The sequence below is a fragment of the Struthio camelus genome, chromosome 3, assembly GCF_040807025.1.
Source record: "Struthio camelus isolate bStrCam1 chromosome 3, bStrCam1.hap1, whole genome shotgun sequence".
Taxonomy (NCBI): Eukaryota; Metazoa; Chordata; class Aves; order Struthioniformes; family Struthionidae; genus Struthio; species Struthio camelus.
The window spans coordinates 124110415-124130250 of record NC_090944.1 but is presented as its reverse complement, the minus strand read 5'-3'; the positions used below and the strand labels follow the sequence as shown (position 1 = coordinate 124130250).

The 19836-nt window shown below is 47.7% G+C and overlaps 1 protein-coding gene across 2 annotated transcripts in view; it reads right to left on the bottom strand.

The window, feature by feature from the left end:
* Positions 1-19330, bottom strand: part of LCLAT1 (lysocardiolipin acyltransferase 1) — a 177196-nt gene extending 157866 nt beyond the window's left edge. For both annotated transcript variants that reach the window (XM_068940105.1, XM_068940104.1), the window contains exon 1: positions 19167-19330. The gene's annotated coding sequence lies outside the window, so the exon portion shown is untranslated. The remainder of the gene's footprint in view (positions 1-19166) is intronic.
* Positions 19331-19836: the final 506 nt, after the last annotated feature.

The window sequence follows — 19836 nt, the reverse complement described above, 5'->3', positions numbered from 1 at the left end:
ACTGAAAATAGAGCCTGCTCCGGGGAATTGGATGGTGGATGTTTTTGCCCTAATAATAGCCTCATATTTTTAGTGTTTTGCAGCCTACCAGGCTGCACCAGGACAACACGTGTGGACAGGGCGCCCCGAGAGGCAGCCACCTCAGGGAACCTCCCAGGAACCAAACAGCTCTTTGTTGCAGGGAACAGCATTTTTGGAGCAGTCTTTCCCAGGTCGGCAGGGCCGCGGGAAGGGCTCACAGTAGGCGGCTCAGGAGGAGCAGCAGCAGAAAGCAGCCGCGGGGCACATCTCCACCTTCCCGTGGGGCAAGGCGGCTCCTCACCCCACCCTGCGCCAGGCGCGATTTCGCACGGCGCCTATCTCAACAGGCCCCTCTTATCAATGGGAGGAGGTTGGCCTCATGGAGCAAAAAAAAAATCTGAATTTTGTGGGAACAGGACTCTGGCTTTGCTGAAGGCCACCCAGCTGTGCAAAATATGAACGAGGAAGCACGGGGAGATGGGGTGGTGCTGCTCGCTGCCAAAGTGCCAGGGCAATGCCGACTCTAGCTCCGCTTCAGCTTCCAGCGCACGCCGGCAGCGGCACCCAGCAGATCCACAGGGTGGGAACCCTGAGGAATATCAGCACTTCCAGGAGCAGATAAGCGTGAGAGGCTCCAGCAGAGGGGAACTGTGCTTCCAGGCGCTGCGTGGTGCCTGGCACTTTCTGCAGGGCCTGTGGGCAGATGAGCAATCCTGCATTACAAGAGCTGCTGGAGCCCGATCTGAATTCTGCCTGTGTCTGGTACTTGTAGCATGTTTTTCCTTGCAGTACTTGTTCCACTAGAGACAGCCTCGTCATTTCAGGCAAATTACCGTTTAATACACCTTGTTAAATCTGTCACAGCACCAAAATGGGAGTTTTAGGATGCTCGGTCCCAGAAACAGCACTAGTGACTATATTTCACAACTGTATTTGATTTGATTGCTTTTATTACGCTTCTCCTTCCATCCTTTCCTATCCGGCCCCAAGAGGGAAATTGGGAGACATGACCAAGAAGGAAGCCTGAGAGAGGGGAGGTCCTTCCCGCAGGAAGCAGGGCTCTCTCTGAAGCCCATATGTTAAACTTTCTCATAAAAGGGGCTAGCAGAAGAAAGCAGGGATTTTTCTCGACTCTTACTGACAAATGGACCTAAAAGACAATACAGCATACCCAAAAGCATAAAATGGGAGACTTTACACATAAAATTCAAATCCAAACTTCACTTTTTTTTCTAAACAATTGCTATATTTTCATTAAGCTGAACCAAGCCCAAAAGCCCCATGTGCCAGAGTTTCAAAAATCTGGATCCAGATTCCAGGATCTGGACTCACCTCCACTTAAGAGAACCAAATTGGTTCTCTTTCCATGAGGGAATTATAGCACTGAACACCAGCAAGCATGGATCAGGACAGAGATTTCTGCAAAAGGTGTCTACGTTTCAATTCCTCTCCTATTCTCAACCATTTGAGCTGCCTTTCCATTTCAATTTTTCTACGCTGCTTCCCTTGCCCAAGTGAGCACATCATATACTTGCAGCCAGCTCAGTAAATGCTCATACTCATAAATAACTCTGGAACCAGAGTGAAGGCACTTTTGCATAGCTGGCTGCATGGGTTGTCCGTTTTTGGATACCCAGACTGAGATATTTCAAAGGGGCCCAAAAGAGCCTGATGCTTGGCCCATTTCAAAACAGGCCACTGTTTTGAACATAACTGGAATGGAGATGATGAAAAACTCGAGATGCTGAAAAATCACAAGCCTTCTCTCAAAACAGAGGTTGGTCATTTCCGCAGTGAGAATAGGGTCCCAGATACTCAGCTATTCCTTCAGATAAGAACAGAGTGGAAAACAAAGATGCATCCAACAACTTATTGCAAACGAAAATTGAATTTTTAAGATGACCTGGAGTGAAGCACAATATTCATTCCTGCACCTACACATCTGCTGCACCTAGGCTCTTTGTAGAAAAAAATATTTACAAAAGTGCTTGAATTGTTTATCTCCGTTCCCTTCCTGTCTTTTTTCCATCCCGTTAGGCAGTTAAGTTTTACTTGTCAGTCTTCAGAGATTCTGTAACAAAGTGTGAAACTATAATGTGCTAAAATAGCCATCAGTGAGCAATTGTGAATGGACTTCTGCAGGGGAGACGGCATTTATAAGACTGTGGCTTAGCTACGTTTCCTAATGCGCAACAGGGCATCAGTACATCTTTGGTAAACAATAGCCTACTTGGATCAATCAGATAAGGTCCCCCTGAAATCCCCCCTGAACAAGAACCCAGAATGCCACACTACACAGTCAGAATATTTGCAAGCTAAGAACAAGCAGAACAGAAAACACTTCTCCAAAAAATAAAGTAGAGGGCCTTTAAATGGTAAAGCTACAAACCAGAAATATGGCTTACAGCTCTTCAGTCTTTCCCATATCACCTTTAATGGTAATTCCCAGATTAGCACTGTCTTTCTCACCTGAATGCAATTGCAACAACCCTCATTTTCCTTGTTTTCCTTATTTTAGTCCTTCCTCCTTTAGAAGCCTCTTCTTTTCCTACCAGCTGAGTGCGAATAGCTGCAGAATTGGGGAACGGGGCAGGGGGGAGGGAGTCCAGTGCACGGCTGGTGGGAATGACAGTCCGTTTTGCTGCTGCGCGCTTGGCCAAAGTTACCCTGTGCCCGCTGGCTCGGCCAGCCTTGCCAGGCTGCTGACATCCTGCCGCTTGCGTTAGGGAGAGCTGTTGCCATGGCACCAGGTGACAAATCACTTCTTAAATCTGGCCTGCAAACCCCTCCCAGCCAAGTCGGGCCTCAGCCGTGCAACCTGGACTATTTTTAGCCACGTGCTGCATAATGGACAAATTGATGAACACCTGCATGTCTTCATTAGTGAGCCATTTCCAGGTGCTTGGAGGTGGCTCTCCTGGGGACTACTGTTAAATGAGGAGGGAGCAGGAGGACCAGAGATATAAGAAAGGCTGGGTTAAAAAACAGAGCGAGAGTGACCACATGATGCCCCTTTCAGTGAAGAGCTCAGTCTTGATTTCACCTCATATCTATCAGGATAAAGTTTAACGGGAAGGAAACGTTCTCCTCAAGCCAGAGGCTTGCACACCACCAGTTAGCGTCTTCACAGAATCACAGAGTGGTTGAGGTTGGAAGGGACCTCTGGAGATCATCTAGTCCAACCCCCCTGCTCAAGCAGGGTCCTCTAGAGCATATTGCCGAGGATCGCGTCCAGGCGCGTTTTGAATATCTCCAGCGAAGGAGACTCCACAACCTCTCTGGGCAACCTGTTCCAGTGCTCAGTCACCCTCACAGTAAAGAAGTTTTTCCTCATGTTCAGATGGACTTTCCCGTGTGTCAGTTTCTGCCCGTTGCCTCTTGTCCTGTCACTGGGCACTCTTCCTTGAGGCACCCACACCAAGCCCTGGCCTGGTGAGCAGGGTGCGTGCTGTCCAGTACATGCAGGTGCCACTTAAGGACAATGGGTCCTGCCCTACTTTTCCCAGTCTCACAACCTGCTCTTCTGGTCTACCTCCCTGCTACTGCCACCTCACTCCACAGCTGTGATGGTGACGTATTCTGGTTTCTCCTCCTGTGGACAAAGATGACAGAAGAAATCTCCGTGTGCTGCTTTCTCCGCCACTGCCTGAGCTTCCAGGAGGGAGGTCCTGGTGTGCAGATGCTGTCCTTTCTCGGTGTATAGAAAGGCACTTGGGCTACGGCGCTTTCGGCACTCACACGGGTAGACCAGGGCATGAGGTCCTGGAGCATAGCCCAGCAGGCTGGATGATGATGTCTGCAGGTGAGGACCAAAAGGGACATTCCCAGCTTCTCCAATTTTCTCTCCCTACACTAGCTTCAAACCAGCAGTACACCTGGAATATGTCATGCTGATCCAGCCAGCGATTGTGTGACAGCCTGAACTACTACAGGTGTCCAAAGCTGTTGTGAAAGTGATAGCACTCTAAATGTCATTACAGAGGTGTCACACGTGGGCTTCTAGGAGAGCTGAAACGTGTGAGAGATTATCAAATCAGCAGAACTGCTACATGAGTAATACTTGGACTGTTCTGGAGGGGTCAGAAACTACCACTGCTGCTCAGCAGCCAAGGCTAAGATATCACGTAGACTGCCGAACTACTGAAGCAGTAAATCTGGTTATTAACAATGATTTAGAATAGCACGTTCCTTTTCATATGACCAAAAAAGAATGCAAAATGATGGAATCACAAATATATTTACTCTTTTCGTGAGGATAAACTCGCTCTTCTCCGAGCTTATTGATGGCTAAAGGTGAATATGCCAAATCTAGGCGGCTCCTCTCCAGTGTTATGAATCCACATGCAGTGGGATATGCAGGCCAACCCCTAGCAAGCCTGAACCATAAATTCACGGGTATAAACGGAGCCCAACAGCAATTTCCTCTGCTGCAGAGCCAAGTTCTGAGCTGGCAAATACACAGGTGCTCAAATTTTGAGATCTAGTGCAACTCATCAGTAAACCATTGACAAAACTCCAGCTCAGTTGCAAACACGTCCAGAGCTGAGGGGGTATTTGGGTCCAAGGTTATTGCACAGGCTTCTCCTCCAGTTCAGTGTTCATAACAACAGGACATATCCCAAATGGAGCTGGATTCCCTACCAGTCAGGAGAACAGGATACTGGCTAAGGGAAATCCGAGAAGAGGAAGAGGTTTACTTGTCAGAAGCTGAGTAGAACCGTGGGGCTCTTCAGCTCTGGGGGAACAGGAAGGCAGAGCAATGGGCAAATGTGTCAGCTCATGGCTGCTTGTACGCCTAGGCTGTTTGAGCAGTCACAGATGCAGCTACTGTTCAGTGGCACAGACTGGAAATGCAGAGATTCCCAAAGGCAACTCTGCCTCCTCAGCATGTCAGAGATGGCTCTGGGGGTAGGATAGCCAAGGTTTTCTGTGGCAAGGTAGAGTTTGTAGAATACAAACAGCCCCCCCCCCCCCATCACCCTTGAAAAATATCATGTTGGCTTTATCTTCCTGGCTGGCAAATGACTATCTGAGAGAAAACACCAAGACTGGAGCTACTCAGGCAGCTTAATTCCTTCCAGCACCTCCCAGCAGTCGCATAGCATAAATACAGTGAAGTGGCAGTTGTGCGGCCCCAAGACAGATGTGCTATTCCTGCTTGTCCTGTTCCTGCTCAGCTAAGAACAGCCAACTTACAAGAGAAGAAGAGCAGTGATGAGCACAGCGCGTACAAAATTAAATATTGCTGGCCAGGTCTTTGTGCAAGGTCTGACACTAAGAAATAGGCTGTTTGGGTTTTATAGCAACCCTTTGCATGTGGAGAGGTCGCACCATTTCTGGCGTATAAGTGTGTAACTCCACTGAAACCAAAGGAGCTGTGTTGATTTACACCAGCTGCAGCTTTGATTACTGAGAAGTAATACTGCCTCACTCCATATTTTTCCTATTTTATGTAATGCCAAGGGGCAAATCAAGGCCATGTGAGGCTCTGCACCAAGTCACTCGCTGTGATTTTGGAAAACATGTAGAAACACAGGCTTGTGAGATTACCCTGGAGAACCAGTGTCATCTCTGAACAGAGCCAGTAGGTCAAAGATGGTACCAAAAAAAACAAAAAACAAAACACTGAAAAGAGCTGTTGTGGAGCAACCTGCTAATAAAAGGAGCTTCCTCTAATCCCAAGCAATGGTTTTTGTACTTCAAGTTCATGCCCCCTGCAATACACTTTGTTTATTTTTTTAAATTAATGAGTGCTGAGCTTCCTCCTTGCGCTCAGCAAGGCTGAGTTAGAGGTGACAGAGTAAAATGGAGAAAGGGCTAAGCGTAGTAACAGCTATGATGGTAGGTGGGGAGAAACAGGTGGGTCAGCTCAGATCAGGGCAGGAATATCCCTATTAGCACAGAAAACAGAAGCCACAGAGCTTCACTGGGACCATGCGGGGCCTGGGTAACGTACCCTGATCCTCATCAGAGCCCAGGTAGAGTGCATCCACCCTGCAGCAGCGCTGCGCTAGCCACAGCGCCCTGAAGGTACTCAGTTGCGTCCTGGGAGCATCATCTTCGATCCAGATATATGCAGAGGTAGCATCTGGAGGGCTGACCTCTGTCCATGGCCCACCCTTTGTGCCACGTTCCAAATGACACCCTCCAGCGGCTGTTTATGTATAGTAGTATTCTTTCCAGGAAAGACCAGGCTGGGATGATCAAGGTTATATCACATGAACTACTCATCAGATGTTGTCATAGGCATTAATCAAGTTTCCAGTCACTGCTGGCAGGGCCCAATTCAAATCAGCATCTTCCACCAGGAACGAGACTTCCTACCCATAGTAGCTTCTAGCCCCTGACGTCGCATGTGAATCAGTGACAGACAAGCCAGCATTGCTAGGCATCATTTCCCCAAACCTGACGGTTCACAGCCGAGCCAGCAACCCAAAATGAAGCAGCCTCACAGCTTGTGAGGATTCCCAAGCCACTACCTGTTGGCACATGCAGGAGCCCAGACCTGCCTTCACCAGGGACATCCTTGACCTCACTTCCCAGGCCCTCCTGTCGGAGAGGGAGCTAGTGAGGAGGAGTCCAAGGGCCAAGGAGGGACTCACAGTTGAATCCTGGAAGCTGAGAAAGTTGGACTGCAGCCTTCACTATTGCATGTGGGAATTGTTTGTTTATCTTTCCGCTTCCTCTATGAAACAACTCATCCCAGCTGGGTCATAAGGAAAGGAATAATAGCCATATATATTTAGGATCTGTCTGTGAATCATTGGTGAACACTTTTTTCCATTTTGTCACCCAGACCACTTTGCTCGAGCGAGAGACCCTGAAAAGCAGTTTAAGCCATGAGAGTTCAGGGCTTGAACAGGAAACAGGCTTGGTGATCAGGAATCCCTCCAAGCACCTGACAGCCCCAGCTTGGGCTAGCAGGACACATGTCCTCACTGCCCCAAGAAGCAAAGTGCCACAGGCATCCCCAAGTGCATCATAGCCACAGAAGTTACCTCTCCCATCACCTGCCAAAGGGTTTGGACCCACAGGTGTCCAAGTCCTGTCTGTATTTATAGATAGTTTGGCACTTCTTTTTTAATAAAAACTGTCCCTTTTTTATGTAACCGTCAAACATTTTCACAAGCTATTTTCTCTCCCCTATTGAGGCATCCTTGAGCACGCAACGCAGAGACGTTCAAAGGCTACTACAACTGTATGAGGATTGAATGCTTGGTGCAACAAGTAAGCTGCCTGCTCATTCAAGTCAGTAAGTTAACAATGCAAATCTATAACCTAAATATAGTATGAGACAGAAAGTCCCAGCTTGAGTACAGCCATACGGTACCTCAGGGGATTGTCAGAGGCAGTAGCAGCACAGCCACGCTATACAGGCAGACATTCAAAGGCAAAGTCATAGGAAACACGGGCAGCTTTTTGGCTCAATCTGCTTTCTTGGGCCCACAGTTTGCACACGTCACTGGGTAACCTCGGCACAAGCCTGAAGTCTTCAAGTCTTCAGCAAGGTATAACTACAACAAAGATGCCACAAACATAGATCATTTGTATCTTTACCCAAAGAAGGGATGCAGCTTAGGGGAGAAGAGAGTTTTAAGTCACCTTTGCACTTTCCTACATGCTGCTGCAGCAAGCAGAATAGCCAGAATAGCCTCTGGTGTAGCTTAAAGTAAGCATCCTGGCACATTGTGCACAGCCCCTGGGGCTGTTCCTAGCAGCACTGAGGGGCTGTCCTGTCCGCAGCACAACCAGGGCACAGGGACTGGTGGGCCAAAAGTTTGAGCATCCCATTAGTGCAGGGAAACTAAGTCTTGCACTTCTCATCCAGAATACTGTTACCTCTTTTCTGTTATTAACAGCCTAGGGCAACATCAGGAAAGAAGTTTGGGGTGGACTTCAAAAGCCCTTGGTGATTTAGGAGCACAATTCTGCTCTGAGATTCTGAGAAACATTACATAGTTAGTGTGGATCATTTCGCTTTGAGAAAAAAAAGGATCACTAGATCACCCACTTTCCCCTGACTGATCTCTTCCACTAACTCTCTCCCTCTTGCCCAAAGCAATAGCTCCCAAAAAACTACACATTTGGCCCACAGTGCACCTTTTCAGGAGCAGTCTTTTCTCAGCATTCACAGATGAGGTAGTGTAGGTGCAGAGAGGTAAAGAGATTTGTTTCAGCTTGCACAGAAAAATCATGGGAAATTCTGCCTGTTTGTCCTTATTCATAACTCTATCAGCAGTCTTCCAGGTTTCTTACATGGCTTTCCCGTTAGCCCTGAGGACTCTCTATCCTGTGTTTTTCTCTCAAGTCTATCGCACATTCCTTAGGGCTTCTGAGGTCTTTAATAAGGGTGTTTTATCTTTTCTATACTTAGGAGCAGGTCTCAGGTATTCATCACGCCCCAGTCCTCTTTTACTCTGCACAGCAGTGATTCATATGAAATACAGGCATATCCCGTATTTTGTATGAATCACTCCCTGTTCAGCTCATGCTCCCAACGATAATATTTTTGTGGAACGGTTTTATTCTACTAGCCCACAAAAAGCTCCATTACTCAAGCCTTTCCCAGATCATCTAACAACTTTCTATAAGGAAGTTTTTCCACAATTCTGCCTCATATATATATATTTTCCTTTTCTAAAACACAGGGTGGGGAGGATGAAGGGAAAATGATTCCACTAGCAGAAGGAATGGGGCTTGAATAGCCATTTCCCAACATCTTATACTCAGTAATTAGTATTTCTTAGGACACGCAAGTGGATAGGAGCGAGCAGAGCAGAGGAAGTCTATAAAAGCTTGTTTCTCTTCGCCTACATACCATGTCAGATGCACGTCTACATACATGCGTGCAAAGGCAGAGATGTTATCTGCCATAGCCCTGCCCATCCTTCCCACCACTCACAATCTCACCAGTCCTACAGCATATGCAGAACCAATTTTATGTAGGCTACTCTCCTACAGGGTTTCAGAGCCCTCAAGCTGCATGTGGGGCAAACAATGGAGGATCACGGCAGCTTGTGCCCTCCCCAAAGGGCTATCCTAGAGCAGCATCTCCAGGAGTTGGTGGGAAAGGGCATGCACCCCTCTGCAACCTTCCTCTACCTAACCGCTCCCCTCCCCCCCCCTTTTTTTTTTTTAAGGCATATGATCAGAAATGTTTCCTTTTTTGAAATTTTCATTCCAGATCTTGGCCAGAAGGTAAATTTCTTGTTTTGGAAAAACTGAGCAAATTACAGAGAGCGTAGAGGAAGCATCACGCTCTTCCCATTTCCAAAATACAAATTGTGAAAGATGCTCTTACACATTTTAAAACTGACTCTAATATTAGGAGCTGAAATTTTAAAAGTTGAAAAGCAAGACATGATGTTGCGTCAAGAATCAGTCCTTATTGCCTCTTTAGAGGCGAGTGCTTTGCAGGGCCTTAAGTGAGCAGCTCAGGAGACTGGAAAGCCTTGCAAGCCACCATTGGCAGCTGTCTGCCGCATCCCTCTGCAACGGGACACAGTTGCCCACGCATCCCCATCTCAGAGCAGATGTCTGAGGCTCATTTAGGCCTCCCCTTCAGCAGGCAGCGCAGACAAGCAACTCAACAAAAGCTCCCAGTGCAACCCTGTAGCAAAAGAGCTCTTAATGTTTTAGCAAGGGGCAGCGAAGGCAGGGCTGCATGTTATCAGGCCCATGCTGATTGCATTAGGTTCAGAGGTTCACAATTTGAAGAGGACACTAAAAATGCAGAAAGGGTATAGAAGCTGTAAATGGAGAGAGAATCCCAAAGAGTTCAGGTTGGTCTGGGAGGTAGTTTGATTACAGTTTATCTGTGTTTTCACTGATATGCTGTCAAGACTCTTTAATCCAGCGCAGAGGTGTAGCACGAGGGTGGAATCAAAGGCGTTACAGACCAAAACAGGAAAATAGGCCTGCTCTTAAACGGTGCAGGTGAGTAGCCATCAGGACTGCCTGGAAAGGGAAGTGGCGCATTATCTGTCTCAATAGGTCTTTAGACCAAACGGGCTTCTGGATGACAGGCATTCCTGGGACAGGACTGGGGTAAGCGGGAGAGGATCAGACCAACATTCTTGCCTAGCTTTAATATCCCTGAAGGGGGTCCTGATTTATCTACATGGTAGAAAACTGTGTCTTTAGTGCTCAAGTTCCCTACTGCAAACAGACAGCCAAGCCTAGTCACCAGAGCAAGCTTAAGAGACCTACTGAGATTTCTTTTGCGGAGCAAAGCCTGCTACTTTCCAGCAGCCCAGATTAGGAGCACGGTTCAGCAGAGGCTGCTGCCAGGGAGTTTGCACCAGAACACGTAAAAACCTCTCCTCAAATACAGTATCATCTTGGGGGACGACGAAGACAAAAGCAAAAGACATTTTCACTTAAAACAAATTAAATAAATAACTCTCCCCTCCCCCAGCGGGTAATTGAGTCTCCAGGAGCCAATATCAGATTATAAGCACTTCCATGCTTTTTACTATGTAATATTCTGCCATTCCTATCCTTCAATTTCTTTAAGGAAGAAAGCCTCTGCCTTGGCTATGTGCACATAGCAGGACCCTGCGCCCTTACGGGAGAGGACTTTCCTCCTAGGCAGCAGTCTCTGTTTGACCTTGTGGAGTCAGAAGGCTCTTGGAAACCAAATCCATTTTCCAAATCCGTGCAGAGCTCCAGGAATACCGAGGTCTGAGCTTTTCATGTGGGCTTCCTCTCACCGTTACAACACACAGGCTCACCGCCCCCCACACCCAAACCACCTCAAAGCAGGTCATTTCCTCTCCTAGCTGGGCAATGCCATTGCAGACCCCTGAAACACCTTTGGGGAAGCAGGTTTTGCTGCTGAGCGAATCAAACCCCATAGTCTCCCCCACCCCTCCCCTTCACCGAGGGAGCTGCGAGCATTTCACCGCCACTGCCAAGCCTCCCAACCCGCCGGCATGGAGAAAAGCCCAAGTATGAGGTCTGAGTCAGAGGCCCTCCTTGGTATCCCATAAAGTCACCCTTCCCTCTGGAGCCAGCCCCTTATTTTTTGCTCTCCTTCTATGAGAACTCTCACCTTAGGAGCCCTCACTCCACGTATTAGGTTGAGACTTGCCGGTGCCTCTTTTATACTTTTTTTTTTTTTAAATATTTGTTTTTATGAGCTTCTTGTTGAGGTCATAAAATAGTGGGTTGGAGGACTATAAATTCACAAGGAGGTATTCTTTGAAGGAAGCTTTTTTTCTATTTAAAAAAAAGGAGGGGGGGAAGGAAAAAAAAAAAAAGCATCCCTCCCTCTCTTACAAATACCCTCCTATTTTGCAGGACAACACCTAAGTAAGGATATGGGCCCCTACATGTCATCTTGCCTCTTAGATCTAAGCAGAGCGAGTTTTTGCAGCCTGGGAATTCCAGGTAGCAGCTGTACTGCAGCCAGCGCTGGCTTTATGTCTTGGGCCCAAGGGAAGCAATTTGTTTGTTTCTGAGTTTCACAAGGATAACAGAGTTGGTACCCTTTTTATGTTGGGGGTCAAAATTCCTACTATGCTCATGTCAAAAAGCACAGCATATTCAGCTAGAGCTAAGAGCGTCTAGCTTCACCTACAGGACTTTCGTCAGGAGAGCCAAAAATACTTTACAGAGAGATCGCTGTAAGGCTGCCACAAGGACGTTCAATGGCCCAACCCCTCGGCTACCCTATCCCCAGTTATAAAATAACCCCCAATCCTCCTGAGGACATACAGGCATACATCAGGCATTACAACTACAGCAGAGTCACTGTGGGACACGCAAGGATTCAGGCCTACGTCTTTCAAGAGCACCATATTGGTATCAGTATGTTTACAGGTGGGGAAACTGAGGCACAGGAGCTATAGCATGACTTACCTAACAGGCAACAAACAGAGCTGAAACTCTCCCCTCCATGCAGTGCTCCAGACTCAGTGGCGCTTGTAACAGCTTAGTTAGCAGCTCTGCTGCTCATATCCTCTGCTTAGCCCGGCTGCCTGTTCCCTGGTAGTTTAATTCAGTTAAGTCATATCCTGACCGTGGTGCAGGATGGTCTGAGTGGGCACGACTGGCTCTCTAGGTAGGGAACGTTCCACTTGGATTTGAGGTATTATTGGCTAAATCGTGAAGCCTTTTACTCAGGCAAAACTTCTGTTGAGAGGCACTCCTAACATGCAGCCTTAATTGGCTTATTTCAGATTAACTAGACCAGCTGCCCTGGCCAGCTGAGTCAGCAAGGAAGCTCTTTTTTTTCCCCCTCATCTACAGACAGGCTGCAAAGAGAGCAAGTCCTATCCCCTCCCAGAGCCTTGCAAGCCTTGACTAGGCTCCGGATTAACTAGAAACCCCACCGATTGCATACGAGCAGTGGCTGACTAATTCTGAATCTGCTTCCTCGCTGGTTGTAAAACGCCTCATCCCTGCTTTAGGCTCTCGGTTGCCTGCTCCAGCATGAAATCAAGGCAAGCAGTGTCTGGCTGCTGACCCCGAGCAGGGTCCCCGCACTTGTACTTTACCCCCACCACCCACTGCATGCGTGTACCACTCCCTTCCTCAGATCAAAGGAGGGCTTTCCAAAACTGCAGGGCTAAGGGCAAGAATTCTGCAAAGCAGCTCCATTCGCCCCCCATTATCACTGTTTCTTTTAAAAGTAACAATCGTGCAGAAGGAGGAGGAGGTCACATGAAGGATGCCTGAAATTCTTTCCAAACCGCAGCCATTTCTAACCCATCACAAATTTCCCTGGTTACTCTGGCCTGTGAACTCTGGAAAATGCAATTAAAAGAGAAAAAGCAGAGGCCTGAAACCTCTGATTCAGTCGGTCTCTCTGACATTCATTATGAGGCCAGCCTTACATGATGCTGATTCAATAGATGTAACTGTCTGCTTCTAGCCCCAGTTCATCAGAAGTTCATTAGCTCTTCGCTCCAAAAGAGCCCGGCTCGAAATTAATGCTGCATTCCCAGAAGTTAAGGGAGCAGCTTATTTAATGGTTTAATGCTGTTGAAATTGCCATTTGCTCAGCTGACAATGCACATGAGCAGCACTTCACACTCGTTTTACCTCTCTATGGGAAAAGTTCAGGCCAGACTCCCCCTCTGTAAACCTGCACGGCCCTGTGATAGTCACGGGAACCATGCCAACACATGCCAGCCAAGGATCTGCCTTTCATTTTTATGCAAGTGGGTAATCACATTTTTCAAGTCCTTCCTGTATGACTGCTGTGTTTTCTTCCCCAGTGAGCTCAGGGGCTGGAGAGAAGCACACGTACCCCAAGCTGAACCTTGCCCTCACATCTCAAGTATCCAAGAATGCAAGGAGATGGTCCAGGATGGCCCAAGAGACCTGTTGTAGCATCATCCTTTTATAACCAGATGCACAACCTGCAGCCTGGCAAGGGGGTGCCGGGCAGCCGCCGCGCTCCCCTCCCCAGTGGCCAGCCTTTCGGGGAGGGGGCGCGTGCTGGCCGCAAAATGATCTGCCATTTCCACCGGAGCCGAGCCAAGCCTTCGTAGTGACTGCTCAGCACGTTTGCCTTCTCCCGCCCACCGCATATCAGCAAACAGCTCCTGACCGTGCCTAACTGATTTGTGATTTTGTATTTGCTGCACCCAGAGGGACCGGCTGCCACAGGGATCTGGGGACCAGGCACTGGTGCAGGTCAGGCCTGAGCCGGGGAGGCTCCTGCAGCAGCAACCCAGTGATGTTTTCACAGCCACAGAGAGGCAGAGGTGTACGGTCCCTCCCCATTAGATAATGGCCTTTTATTCCTACCAGTCTCTCTCTCCACTCTAGAGGGTAAAGCCTCTGTCAGGCTGAGGACTGACAGCCGTGACACTTCATTATGAACCATGCTGCAGCCACAGCGCATGCTGGGCGAGAGGAATGAAAGGGAAAGAGGAGGAGGGAAATAAAGTATCAAACCCTACTGCTTCTACTCTTGCCTGGATTTTGCACAGTTGGGCCTGGGTGCTCATGCAGGGATGGGGTCGGTGCATTCTCCAAAGATCAGAAAAGGAGGGGGGGGGTCTTGTTTCCTTTGGCATGCACAGAAAACAGTAATTGAGATACAGCAAATGAAATGAAACACTTGGGCTAAAATGGGCACACAGCTAGGAATAGATAGATTTTATCACGAACAGTCCACCAGCTCCTTTTGCAGGACTTCAGCCTCCTTCTGCAGTAAACCTCTCCTCTGCCAGCGGGTCCTGGGACATCCTGGGCCTTCTCACGCCATGCGGGGCCATGCCAAGAGTGGCTTCCGCTGCTGCCGTGGGTCACACAGTGCAAAGCTTACAACTCAGTCCCCAAAGTAACATTATCATCCTGTACAACTACCTGCGTTTGGCCACCTCAGTAACCTGGGACTCTTTTGTGGCCAAGTTACAGGATATCCTGCTCCAGCCCGGCAGCCCCAGCAGGGAGGGAGGGAGGTGACTGCAGCCCAGGAACGACCTCCCTCATGCCTGGATCGCTCCACGTGGTGGGTTACTCCAGCTGCTGCTGAAGCAGGGCTGAGCCTGACCCTCCCAGGGTCTGCAAACAGCACGAGTAGTTCACTGAGCCCTTCCCTCTCCATCAGTAGTGATTGAACCCGTGAATCCGCCCGCGAACGTGCCAGCCACGCGCTTGCTGCTGGGAGCGCGGCCCTTGCGAAGGGGAGCAAAACCAAGGTCACTGGAGCTGTTGCACGCTCTAAGGATCTGCAGGCCAATTTCTCAAGAGCAATCGGTCAGGCGTAATTCTCTGAATTGAGTCCACCTGCAGGAACTGTATGATTTGTCTCTCCATTTTAATGGGCAGAAGTACGCTTCGCTTCCTGTGCTTGGTGTGCTCCTCTGCAGAGGGAGCTGCATTTCTCTGAGGGATGATATTTCCTCCCCCAAGCACCTCAAACATATCCTTTCAGAGGGGAGGCATTTTAGAACCGTCGGTCAGGAATGACTAAGATGGGAAGGTACAGTGTGAGAGAGACAAGACCCTACATCTAGCACTGACGCTCGGTTTCCACAGCAGAGAAATACCAAAGGCTCACAATTATAATTGACAGCACTATTGCTTCCTTCAAAATTTGGTCCAGTGCAAGGCAGAAATGTTGTGGGAAGAATTTCTTTTAAGTTTTCCACCACTGCAAAACTATATAGCTTTTAAAAACCATCAAAAAAAAAAAAAGGCTGAACAGTCCCCTATTTTTCAATATTTTAAAGCACAGAATTAAGAAAAAAACCTTCACAGATTTGAAAAATACAAACTCATTCAACTTGGAACCTACTCACTAGTTTTTACTCCTAGCCCTCAAAGCACTTTTTAAAGGGGATTAAACATCAAACTCCATTTTACAGAGGGGGGAACTGAATCATATCTTGGAAAAGCATCTGAAAGTTGGCGAAGCAAAGTCAAGTGGCAAAGCCGGAGGAGCCATTCAGGTCTCCTGACTTCCCTAACCACCCAGTGGTTCATTTGCCACTCAGTGGCTAAACGAACAAAATAGACTTCTAACCTGCCACCACTGAGGAAATCTCTTTTGGGACCCTAGAGCGACAACAGTCACATGCCTACTGGAGAGAGGAAAGGCTTGAGCAGGAGAAAATGCAGATGAAGTGCCAGCTAAAAAGATACTAAATTTCACCCTCCTCAACGTGCAGTTTAAGTGATAAATTCCTTCCATGGACAGTAAAGACAGTCTTGAAGTCTGTGGCTTTGCTGGCAAATTCCTTCCACTTACTTACACTTAGAAAAGCCATATTAACTGCTTTTCCACTGCCTGGCATGGCGGTCGGAGGGCCACAGCACAGCTCTCAATGCTGCCTGGGGCTGTGCTGCTGCCCCGGCTCTCCGCAGCAGGCGGGAGCCGTGCAGAAGTGGCTGTGCAGACTAAAACACTGTGCCAGGAATAGGGTTGAGGTTGGGAGAACTTTTGATCTTAATTTGTGCGGGGTTTTTTTGGAAAAGCGCTATATTTCAATTCCAGTTGCAACTTTTCAGTTGCAAAAATATTTTCTGCTCCCAGTCCAGCTGAGCAGATATTACCTATAGTGAAGGGGAATTACAAAAACATTGGGAAAAAGTTGACAACGAATATTAGCACCAGGCTGTTAAGGATGTCCATCTGTAACTTGGGACCACCAGGATTTTCAAAAACAGCTTGTGACATCTCCACATCGTGGCATTGCTCTGCATTCGTAGGTTAAGCGTTTGTCTTTAAAGAAGCAGCTTCTGAATTACAAGGAATGCTAATGCATATATAAAAGCGTTTTATCGACAACCACTGCAGGGCGGTCGGGGCAGGAGGAAGAACTGGAAGAGAAGCTAAAGGCTCCATGTTGTCATTCAGATTTTGATTATTCAGGCCTGTTGCATTTTAGGGTGGAAAGTGACCTTCTAGGAATACTTCAGTCCTTAGATATTTGGGTTTTGTTACCTGTCCAGCTTCATAATTCAGCTGGGAGAAGAGTACTATGAGAAGCTGGCATGGTTTTACAAGGCAGCTAGCTTCCAGCAGCATTGTGGGGAAACGCAACACAGACATGCAGCGCATTCAGATCAAAATGTGGACCAAATATATGGGGGTCAGGCACTTTCTTAGTGTTTCCAGAAAGGTCCACTCAGCCCTATTTTGCCCACAAAGCACAAAAAGTGCCCACAAGAAGGAGGCCTCAACTAATATTGTCAGACAACTCTGTTGAAATCAGTGGCATTAGATGGGCCCGCCAGCTGTAAAATTGCCCTCTCATTTCCATGCAGGTGGATAGCTGCAGACGTTTGGGTGTATTCGCACCAGCTGCGCGCAGCCTGGGGCCCCGGCAGGAGGATAGACACCCCATGGGATGGGTTAGCTGGCCAGGATGTGTTCTAGCAGCAGATAGGGAATACTTCGTGGATCACTTGCTACAAAAATACTCTTCAAACAGCCCAATAGAATTAAATGCATTTGTGAAAAGTACAGGGACAGCTAAAAACTTGATCTACCCAGACAGTCAGCAACAGAGAAAAGGATGGGTTCCAGGGATGGAGACTTTGTCTTACCAGCTCTCCTTATGGCTAAGTGCTACCCTAATTTCATATTTTCCAGGCCACGAAGGGCAAAATATGTACCTATAGTATGAAGAACTACCTGTAGCTGGAACTGTAACAAAAAAACCAAACAAACAAAAAAGAAGAAACAATAAAAGCCAAGAATTCTAAAGAGTCCAGTTATATTTTCATTTACAGCTTAACTTTTTTTTTTTTTTAAAGCACATTTATGTCTACAGCCATAATTGGATTTACTGGGTATAACAGCTGAGTGACAATCATGTTTCCATGGAGCAAACAGTAGGTACAGCTCATTCTCAAATGTACCCTTATCTTCAGCTCCCTTGGAGGCACTGTCTTTGCCTGCTACCTGAAGAACTCCCTCAGGCTGAAGATAAGAGTCCTGAGGAAATAACTGTAAACATAGATACAGTGAGCTCACAATGTCGCAACAACTTGTTACTTGGTACTGAGGAGTTTGCCAGCTCTGCCACAGCTAGAAGCCATAAAGATCAGAAAAGCGGGAGACATCCCACAGAAATAAAGTCTCCTTCACTTTGTTCAAACTTCTGAAAGCATCTGATACGGGCCAATGAGATAAACCCTTGCTCAGTTTGCCCCAGTCCTACTGTTCTAATATGGGAAAAGCTTGGAATTAAATGAGAACTGTGTGCAGGAAAGGGATGCCAGCTGGCACACATTAGCAGGCATCTCAGTGCCACTGTCACAACAGCCACAATACAGCTCACAGGTAGGGGCTGGAGAGGCTGTCCCACACCCTGGTGGTCACCATCATGCTCCAGGCTTTGGAGTGCTAATGAACAACACCACAGACAAATTAGCTAACGCAAAACCCAAGTATTTTTCAATACCATAAAGGTAACTAGTGCGGTAGTTTACACTCCTTCCTCCTTGTTCTGGGTGCATCACGTCTCCATGCCATTGAATCAGATTGCTTTAGCAAGCCTTTTCACAGCTGGGACCACCTGATTTCCTTACAGACCTAAAAGGCTCTGAATCAGATCTCCAGTGAAGACTTAGGACACTGGATGTGGATGGCTATGCTGCCGTGGTAACAGGTAACCCAGCAGAACTAGCAACCAGCAAGAACGATGCAGGAAAGTTCAGTGCCATTTCCTCAAAGAATACTTCTCACAGCTTTCCCCAGCAAAACCGGGGCACTGAAGGTAACGTTACAGCCTCGAGGTCTGTCAGCCAAGGTCTCCACGCTCTAGCAGCTGTGAGCTGCAGGCGCTGTCCTGGAGCCTGGCCCTGACGCCATTATTGTTTTCAGAGCCAGCAGCTGTGATTTTACATAGGAAATAAGTTTTCTCTCTGCTTTCTCTTCTGTAAAGCCCATTAGCAGTTGTATTGATATGTATTCAATCTTTAAATTCTCTGCAGCAGTTTTGTTTTCTATGCGTGACCCTGGCTACATATCAGACAAGGTAGCACCTGGTTGAAAATGCTAGATGCTTACGTTCACACAAGTAATATATCAGTTCAGTCTCCTCTTGGTGTGCAGTTTCACATGCCCTGGCATAGGAGTTAAGCTGACCTACATCTTTGAGGCTGGGCTACCAGAAAGCCATAGCCAGGACAGGTTCTGTCTTTCACGACACTGTTAATGAAACCAGGCTTTGGAAATGGTGATGGACCAGAAACCAGCCCGACAGAAGGCCAGCTGGCATGTCACGCCACGGATTTGCTCCGTGCTGCCCCACTGCTCTTCAGAGATCGGCATTGTTGCTCACTGACCCGGGCCACCAGGGAGCTCCAGAGAGCATCGAGCAGCACCCATGGGGCTTGCTTGGCTGCTTGTCCACAGGGAAGCGGGACTATGAAAACCCATTCAGTCCACTTATGGTTATCCATAACACCTGGCCATGCAGCAGCTGTAGCTGGTCAACTCCCTTCACACTGGAGATCCCTCACCTCCTGGCTTCCTTAAGTTACACAGGCAGAGCTTTCTCAGGTGCCCACTTCTGTAATATAGGACCAGCTTAACTTTTAATCTAAAGCCAACAAAGACCTCAGACTCTTTATAACCTCACTGCTCTCCATAGCCCACATTCCTCAGTCCGGAAGGCTCTTCCAGGCAAATTATGATATCTGTAGCACTGCAGAAGGAGGAGGCATACTCTCACCTGTGCCAACAGGGAAAAGGAAGCACTCAGAGGCAACAGGGGTTTGGCCAAGGCTGCACAGCACCACAGTGGTCTTGTGAGCTCAGGAGTCCTGGCTCGCGGTAGCCTCTCTCACCCACTGGCAGCCACTGCCTCCCAGGCTGCTTTTGGGGTCTCTCTGGTGCACCCACTGTTGGAAACACAAGGCAAAGAGTGTAATCAATGGTAAAAAGGCTGCATTTTAATTACCTTTCATATAATGCAAATGTGACTGTTAATAACCCTTGCAAACCATGCAACCATCTTACATAAGCTTTAATTACTCAAGGAGCTCAGCATATCCCATTCTAGTACAGTTTGCTTTACCTTTTATCTTGCTGGGCTGTCAGTTCCTGGAACACAACGAGAAATGTTTTGTGCAACCTTGTACAAGCCAGGTATCTGAAAGCTTTGTACCTATTCCAAGGCCATTATGTTTCCCTCCCATTATTTCCCCAGACTAGAAAGCCAGACCATCACCCAAATGCATGTCATTATTAGTAAGTGCATATGCCTAGGATGGCTTCCCAAAAAAAAGACCTTGTGTTGAAAGGGCTATTTCCAAGGAACTATCTATATTACGGTGATAAATGATGAGACTGATGGGTGCTTGACACTTTGCTTGGGGCCGTACCTAATAAAGCATTCAAGA